This window comes from Anopheles gambiae, chromosome 2 (genome assembly GCF_943734735.2).
Source record: "Anopheles gambiae chromosome 2, idAnoGambNW_F1_1, whole genome shotgun sequence".
Taxonomy (NCBI): domain Eukaryota; kingdom Metazoa; phylum Arthropoda; class Insecta; order Diptera; family Culicidae; genus Anopheles; species Anopheles gambiae.
This window is the reverse complement of record NC_064601.1, coordinates 71,250,048-71,259,688: the sequence shown is the minus strand read 5'-3', so window position 1 is coordinate 71,259,688 and position 9,641 is coordinate 71,250,048.

Genomic DNA, 9,641 nt, shown 5'->3' with positions numbered 1-9,641 from the left:
CACCTATCCTTGCAAAAATGTTCAATGCATCGCTAGCCAATGGCTACTTTCCCAAAATATGGAGGAAATCTTGTATGGTTCCTATTTACAAAAAAGGCGACATGATAGATGCCATCAACTACCGGGGTGGTCATGTAAATCGATGAGATTCGAAACCGTCAACGGCGAAACGGTCACCGGTTTTTAACAGCATCTTTCGAATGCGTTTCGAAAGATTGCGCTTGCGTTCCGAAACGCACTTTGACCCGATAACCTCGTGTCCCCACGTCAGGTTATCGATACGTCATGTGGGAGCGTGCGTGAGAGAGAATTTTGTGCGTAAATTCTCTCTCAGCATCCTGGGGAATCGGCTATCGTGGGCTTCGTGCGATCGATCAGCGGATCGATCGAGCATTCGTATACGTGTAGTTGAGTGGAATAAATGGTATGATTATAACGTTTTAAAGACATTCTACGTTCTAGTGTTTTTTTTATCCTTTTTTGCGACTTCGTGAGAGAACATTTGGTGACCCCGACGTGATACGTTCTACGTGAAAAAGGTTAAATAATAGTGAGTTGTGCTACGTGCTAGTGAAAAGAAGGCAATATGCCGACGGAGGATCAAACAGCAGACGAAAACCAGCGGATCAAGTTGGAAGCGACTCGCCAACTGACAGGCCTAGAAAGTGCGCTGCAAAACATTTTATCGCAAGTGCGCGAAGGTAGATTGAGCCAGCAAATGGCTAAGAGTAAGGATGAGATCGCAGCGTTATTGTGGAGCGAAGGCAATAAAGCGCTGTTGCAGCTGGAAGCAATATCGGGTCCGCAACCGCGACGCGATACGTTCGTTGAGGCCTACGCGCAAGTGAAAACCGAACTGAGGAAAGTGTATGCGGTGGAAGTGCCGCCTACTCCGCTGTTAGATGTAACACTTGCATCAACCCCTTCCCGCTCCGATCACCTTCCGCGCATCGAACTTCCGAAGTTTAACGGTGATCCTTCGGAATGGCCAGCGTTCGCGGGACGGTTCGAAAAGCGGATTGTCGGTTTGACAGGTGATGCGGAGCGGTACGCGTTCCTCATAAAGTGTTTCGATCGGTGCGATATTGCGCGGAACAGTTGCGAAGCCTTCGAAAACGCTGGTATGCTCTTCGAAAGGGCATGGAGTAAGTTGGAGGAAAGGTTCTACAAGAAACGGGTAGCTTTCCTCTTTAACTATCTCAGAGACCTTCCAAAAATGACTGTGGCGTCTTCCAACGGGCTTATGCGGATAATAGATGTGGTCGAAACATCAACCTCCGCAGCGAAGCAAATTGCAGGCGCAAGCGGACAACGGCCTAGCGTGGTGGAGGATGGAATGCTAGTGAGCCTGGTTATGTCCAAGCTAGACGATGAAACCATAACCAGAATATCCCGTAGGCTGGACGTCCACACCATTCCGACGTGGAAGGAACTGCGCGACAAGCTCGATAGGTTGTCGAGTTCGCTATACTATGAGCCGCGGAAAAACGCCGCGTCCCGTCCTGACCGCGCTTCTACTAGTAGCAAGCGCCCAATACGTGCGGCATTCGTAGCCACGGTGGATACAGTAAGTACCAGTCAGACGCCAACCCCGCAAACCCAGCGAACTAGATACAGCTCGGTGGATCACCAGCCAGGCACGCGACGCTGCTATGCGTGCGACAAGCCGGGCCACACGGGCCCGCTGTGTCCAGAGCTGCAGGTTCGGTCGGAATGTGAACGCATCAACTACGTGATGAGCAAAGGCAAGTGCGTGAATTGCCTTTCCAGCCAGCACCCCGCTTCGCAGTGCCCCAGCAACAAAAGATGCCAAGTGTGTAGACAAAAGCATCATACTCTTTTGCACGTGAAATCTTCCGAAGCTGCGAAGTGACAACCACATTCCGTTTCGCCACCACGTGGTGTCCGGCGTCCCTGCTCCGTACTTCCGTCGCCGCGTTCCCGCTCCGTGCCGCCATCCACAAGGATTAGTGCCGTGCTTTCAGCGATGGCCGATCCACGTGGTGTCCGGCGTTCCTGCTCCGTGCTGCCGTCCCCGCGTTCCCGCTCCGTGCCGCCATCCACAAGCATTAGTGCCGTGCTTTCAGCGATGGCCGATCCACGTGGTGTCCGGCGTTCCTGCTCCGTGCTGCCGTCCCCGCGTTCCCGCTCCGATCCACGTGGTTTCCGGCGTTCCTGCTCCGTGCTGCCGTCCCCGCGTTCCCGCTCCGTGCCGCCATCCACAAGCACTAGTGCCGTGCTTTCAGCGAAGGCCGATCCACGTGGTGTCCGGCGTTCCTGCTCCGTGCTGCCATCCACAAGCACTAGTGCCGTGCTTTCAGCGATGGCCGATCCACGTGGTGTCCGGCGTTCCTGCTCCGTGCTGCCGTCCCCGCGTTTCCGCCTCGTGCCGCCATCCACAAGCATTCGTGCCGTGCTTTCAGCGATGGCCGATCCACGTGGTGTCCGGCGTTCCTGCTCCGTGCTTCCGTCCCCGCGTTCCCGCTCCGTGCTGCCATCCCCAAGTACTAGTGCCGTGCTTTCAGCGATGGCCGATCCACGCGCTCGGTCCGTTTCGTCGCCGCGTGGTGTCTTGCATTCCCGCTCTGCTCAGCCATTGCTAAGTGTGCGCGCATCTTCCCCTGCAATGGATGATGGTGGTATCGTATCCTCCAGTTCCAATCTAAGCCATCCCCTAGCAGTGAGGATGGCTCCAGCTGCCCAGCGTTCCGCTACGTGTGGTTCAATGCATCTGTCTGGTGTATCATCTCGTGACGTCTCTAACCTTGCCAACCACGTTTTGCTAGCAACTGTTGCGGTGCTTATTCAAGACGGCCTGGGGGAGTGGCAACGAATCCGTTGCCTGCTAGATTCTGGGTGCCAAATCCAAGCCATCACGGCGTCCGCTGTGAAACGGTTGAGGTTACCGTTACTGTCTGAGAAAATTACGCTAATGGGGATAAGTGGTAAACTCCCTGTATCGAATAAAATTCGTACAAAAGTCATAGCAATTAATGGATCCTACCGTTTCAGCTCCAATTTCTACGTCATACCGGAACTCAGTGCGCAACCCTATCGCACAATCAAGCAGGACGAACTGAGCCTCCCACCTGGCAAGCGACTCGCCGATGAAAACTTCAGTCATACAGGGCCAGTTGATGCGATATTAGGGGCCGGAATATGCTATGACTCGCTCGGTGCAGGACTTCATCGCTTACCTAATGGACTCACTTTACAAAACACCGAATTCGGTTGGATAGTTGGAGGGTTGCTATGCAATATGGCCTCCACTAATCTCCACTCGCGGAGTTGTCATAAGGCGACCTATATTGACGACCTGGAAGTGAGCCTTGAGCGATTTTGGAAGGTGGAAGAACTGCCACCTGACGTCCCAGACCGGTTAGCTTTACAAGACCATGAGCTCGAGGAACATTTCAGAGCTCACACGAAGATTGCTGAGGATGGTCGATACGTCGTCCGGATTCCCCTACGGGGGGAGTTGACGCAACTGGGAGACTCCATCGAACAGGCTCAACGACGATTATTATCACTCGAGCGGAAGCTGTCTCGGCATGAAGATACTTATGAGGAGTACCGAAAGTTCATGCGCGAATATCTTGAGCTAAGACACATGACTCCTGTACCGGCAGACGAACTACATAAGGTTCGATACGTAATCCCACATTCGTGTGTGATAAAACCAGATTCTACAACCACGAAGCTGCGAGTAGTCTTCGACGCGAGTGCGAAGTCCACCACTGGAATTTCGCTTAACGACCTACAAGCCATCGGGCCAGTGATACAACCGGATCTCCTTCACTTATGGTTGCATTTTCGGACGCAAACAGTGGTGGTTACAGCGGACATTGCGAAGATGTATCGCCAAATCTGGGTAGCTGACTCGGACACCTGGATGCAGTGCATATTATGGCGCGAAGATGCAAGAGATACCGCTCAAATGTATGTACCGTCACTTACGGCGAGGCCTCCTCGTCGTATCTTGCGTGTAGAGCGTTATATGAGGCGGGCGAGGAAGTGCGTTCATCCAATCCGGAAATCGCTGACGCCATTCAGCGCTCATTCTACGTGGATAACCTGTCCTTGGGTGCTGCGACTCCGGACGAATTACGTGTGCTTAGCTGCGGGATTGAACGGGCACTTATGAATAGAGGAATGCCCTTACGGAAATGGGCATCCAATGTCCCTGCAGTAGTACATGATGTGCCTGAAGAACACCTTGACTCTCCGGTGCAAATCGGCGACAGACAGGCTATCAAAATGCTGGGTCTAGCGTGGTGTCCTTGAGAAGACACATTCCAGCTTATCATTGACAATGATTGCCACCTGCCCGTAAACTCCATGACCAAACGATGCTTAGTGGCAAGAATTGCCAAACTTTACGATCCAGTTGGAATCCTGCAACCCGTGATCATCACCGCAAAAATCCTCATGCAAAATCTATGGCGCGACAATCTTACATGGGACGAAACTGTACCACCTCATGCCCTTGCTAAGTGGAACGAGTTTGCGGCTCAACTACCAGTCCTTCGGCAGCTACACATCCCAAGAATGGCGCTGCCAAGTGAAGCAGAAAATAGTACCATCTATGGTTTTTGTGATGCCTCAACAAAAGCATATGGGTGTGCAATATACGTTCGCTACTTGGATGGTAATGGAGAAAGACGATCGCGACTCCTATGTGCCAAGTCAAGAGTTGCACCGCTGAAGGAACTGACTTTGCCCAGACTAGAACTCCAAGCAGCACTCTTGCTAGCTGAACTCTACGTGAAAATAAAGGACGTATTCGGCACCCGAGTCCAACAAACTAGATGGTGGACTGACTCGCAAGTCGTATTAGCCTGGATACGTTCCGATAATTCGAAATTAGACGTCTTCGTAAAAAATCGAGTATCCAAGATATGCGCTGCGACCAATGCATGTGATTGGCACTATGTGCCAACAAAGCTAAACCCGGCAGACATCGTATCCAGGGGACTTCCAGCTAGCAAATTGGTGAGAGGGGAAAATATGAAATTCTGGTTAAACGGTCCGAATTTTATCATTACAGATTCCTGCCCACAAACCAATGATGGTTACGAGACCATACCAGAAGAGGTTGCAGCCCCACCACAAGCTTTAGCGGCAACCGTAGGCCGCTTGTGAAGATTTGATAGCTCAATATAAGTACCACAATTCCTTCATTAAGACGAGGCGACATTTCGCATGGCTTAGCAGAATCATCCACAACTTCAAAGTTAATTCTGCCAGGCTCCGTGTGACCTCTTCTACGGTGGAAAGAAAAACCGGTCCCTTGCTGCTGGACGAATTGGAATCCGGACTTCAATTGTTGCTACGGGTAATGCAGGCCACAGCATTCCCCAATGAGGTACGAGAAATGCACGAATCTGGACAGGTTAGCTCAAAAGGTCCTCTTCAGCACCTTAACCCGATCGTTCGAGACAACCTGATACGCGTGAAGGGACGATTGGAGAACGCAGAAATGACGGATGATGCGAGAGTGCCGATCTTAGTGCCGAAATCACATCCCTTTTCTCGCACTATTGTACGGTACCTTCATGAATACAATCACCACGCCGGTACGGACCTAGTTATGGCAGAATTTCGGGCAAGGTTCTGGATGCGAGATCTTCGACGCACAGTTATCGGTGTGACATCGCGATGTATCGTATGTATACGAGCCAGACCTAAACAATTCGTGCAGCAAATGGGCCAATTGCCTGCTGCCCGGGTAACTGTGTCACCCGCTTTTACCCACACGGGGGTGGACTTATGTGGACCTTTCTACGTCATCCCTCACACCAGATTGACACGGCGGATAGAAGTCTACGCGTGCATATTCGTCTGCTTTGCTACCAAGGCAATTCATCTGGAAGTGGTGGAAAACCTTTCAACGTCTGCTTTCATCTCAGCACTGATTCGTTTCGTATCCCTTCGTGGCAGACCAGACACGATATATTCAGATAACGGCCGAAACTTCGTTGGAGCAGCCAAAGAGTTGCGCCTGCTACGTGAAGCCTACAACAACCGCGCCTTCCAGGACGAGATAGTGAATCTAGCTGCCGAAAAGGGGATACGGTTCTCCTTCATTCCGCCGCGGAGCCCGAATTTCGGCGGCCTTTGGGAGGCCAACATTAAAGTGGCCAAACGCCTTTTCAAGGCTGCAGCGAGGGGCGCCCATCTCAAATTGGTTGAGTTGCAAACGTTACTCTATCAAATTTCATCAATTCTCAATTCCAGGCCACTTACTGCTGTCCATGCCAATCCTGGCTCCGTCGAAGCGCTCACTCCAGCACACTTTTTGATCGCGCGGGCCTCATTCTCTATTCCTGCTACCATCCAAAACGATGATACGGACGGTGTCAAGACGAGATGAAAGCGCGTGCAAAAATTGTCCCAGCAATTTTGGTCTCGCTGGCAAGCCGATTACCTGTCCCAGCTACGATGCCACGCCAAATGGACAAAACGAACTTCGAACGTGCAAGTTGTGCAGATTGTACTGGTTGGCGACGACAACCTCCCGGTCGGTCGATGGCCCATGGGGATAGTTACGAGAACTAACGTGGGACCTGACGATATGGTACGCGTTGCTGACATTCGGACAAGCAGCGGTACTTACAAACGAAACGTGAGGCTGTTGGCTCCGCTTCCGATAGACGCCACAGAGAAGGACACCGACGAGACACCGGCTGACCTGCTGGCCCTATCCACCGAGAAAACAGATGAAATTGGCCAGCGTGGATCCCAGCATACGATGCATAATGGGATCTCTGAACTTGAGGATGACCAACCACCTTCGTGCAGCGTTTGGGACGGCCGACTGCGTCCCAAAGGGGGGAGAAATGGTCATGTAAATCGATGAGATTCGAAACCGTCAACGGCGAAACGCTCACCGGTTTTGAACAGCATCTTTCGAATGCGTTTCGAAAGATTGCGCTTGCGTTCCGAAACGCACTTTGACCCGATAACCTCGTGTCCCCACGTCAGGTTATCGATACGTCATGTGGGAGCGTGCGTGAGAGAGAATTTTGTGCGTAAATTCTCTCTCAGCATCCTGGGGAATCGGCTATCGTGGGCTTCGTGCGATCGATCAGCGGATCGATCGAGCATTCGTATACGTGTAGTTGAGTGGAATAAATGGTACGATTATAACGTTTTAAAGACATTCTACGTTCTAGTGTTTTTTTTATCCTTTTTTGCGACTTTGTGAGAGAACACGGGGTATTACATCGTTGTGTGCCATTGCCAAGGTGTTCGAACTAGTGATATACAAAAATCTGCTACATGCATGCAGCTACCTAAGCCCGTATCAACATGGATTCGTGCCAAAAAAGTCGGCTACCACGAACCTGGTTGAATTTGTAACCTATTGCACTAGTCAAATTGATGCCGGAGCTCAAGTCGATGCAATTTACACAGATCTGAAAGCAGCACTCGACTCTCTTCCGCACGCAATTCTTCTCGCTAAACTCGATAAGCTAGGATTTCCCTGCTCGCTCGTACAGTGGCTTAAGTCTTACCTAATTAATCGTACATACATCGTGAAAATTGATAAGCACATGTCCAAAGAAATGGTCAGCACCTCGGGTGTGCCACAAGGAAGCAATATTGGCCCGCTTCTCTTCATAATGGTCATCAACGATGTTACCCTCGCTTTACCTCCCGACAGCGTTAGTCTGTTTGCCGACGATGCAAAAAATTTTGCGCCTATTCACAACACAGGTGATTGTACATTCCTGCAAGACTGCATCGAAATCTTCTGTTCGTGGTGCAAGCGTAATGGACTGACTATCTGCATCGAGAAATGCTACTATGTGTCTTTTAGTCGATGCAGGAGCCCAGTCACTGGTACCTACTTCATAGACGGCACTGCAATTAATCGACAAAATCATGCCAAAGACCTGGCCGTTCTGCTTGACTCTAGTTTGAACCTCTAGCCTTGAACCTCTTTCGGTTAGAAGACGCAATGCACAGTGTTCTTTCATCGCTGGATTACTAAATGGCTCTATCGACTCATCGCCTTTGTTGCATCGAGTCGATATCTATGCACCATCCCGAACACTTAGGTCTAGAGAAACTCTATGGCTCGCTCAACCCCGTTCCAGGGCTGGTCGGTCTGACCCTATGTTCCGCATGTCGGCTGTCTTCAACACTGTCTCGGATTGCTTCGACTTCGACATCTCAACTCAGTGCTTCAAGGAACGTCTCCGGCTTTTGCCATGGCCGCAGTGAATTGCGCTGCAAATCATGTTTTGTTATGTTTTTTTTTTTTTTAATGAACTGTTACATCTTAATTAGGCCATAGGGCCCGTTGAAGATTAATAAATAAATAAATAAATAAATAATAAATAAATAATAGACTCTTACAGCGAGATATAGAATTGTTCGAAAATAGGCGTTGACATGTTCAGCGATTCTGTAGTGCTGTCATCTGTTATGTTGACACCATATGCCGGAACGTTTAATTTTTCATTCTTAAATGTCCTAAAAGTAGCAAATAATCATTCCTCAAGCTGTTTAATACAAAAAATACTTGAAACAAGTTTTATCATTGAATTCAAAGCTAACTACCCAAGTGACATTTTCGAGCAAATTGTTAGCGTTTTTCGAGTTGCTGGAAGCTTAAAGAACAGGGTTAAAACTGGCTTAAAGAGCAAGCGATATTGCAGAGTTTAAGCTTATAATAACAATTGAAACGTCAGTGTGAAGCGTTTTTTCTGGTGCCATTTTGAGAATTGTCATCACCTTGTGCACAAGCTACCGGCCCAAAACAAAACATCTGTACTCTTCAATCCGCATCAAACAAAAAGTTTATTTAAAAACAATCTTTCACGTTGAATTATTGGTCCATTCATTTTCCCGCGGTTCTGTTACTCCTGGATAAATCGTTTATTTCATCTTACTCAATGTTTGGGTTGTTGTACACCGAGGACGAAACTGCAAGCTTCTTGTTTGTCTGGCTTCTACCGAAGCTCTGACATAAACTTCACTCACACACCCTTGTTTACAAGGAGTTTAAGCTAAAAAAGTAGAACAGTTGTCACCTGGGTAGTTATATAAACCTCGCTGCACACGACACACTTAAACAACCTTAGTTTGTGTGTCACTTTTGACACTGGTAAAAACGTGAAAGGGGAGGACATACGATGTTTACAAATCGGCAAAATAGGATTTGTGCGGTATGCTATAGCTGTATGCTTTGTGTTTCGATAGCTCTTATTTCGATTAGTTCTTTATTGCTACTAAATTATTTCGTAGGATTCAATCTTTAATTTTTGAAGTTAATTTCTCCACAGCCGAAGCTCATCTCTCCACAGTTCATTTTCGATCCTCCAAATTCCCGTTAAACAGTTTTCCCCAAGATTACGCGTAACACTTTGTGAATAAAAATAAAAAGTAATGTCTTGCACGAGCATATTTTTTTCGAAAATCGTTTGTTTAACTGATGAGAATGATACAAACTGCAGTCCAAGGGGTTCGCAAGTGACAGCTCTACAGTATAACCGAACATGTCAACACCTACTTCCGAACAAATCTATATCTCACTGAAAGAGTCTATTATATACCTTAACAATAGTTGGCATCGCGAAAGAATTGGTTTAAAATTAACAGTCATTAAAAATTAACGGGAGTCGTTAAAAATT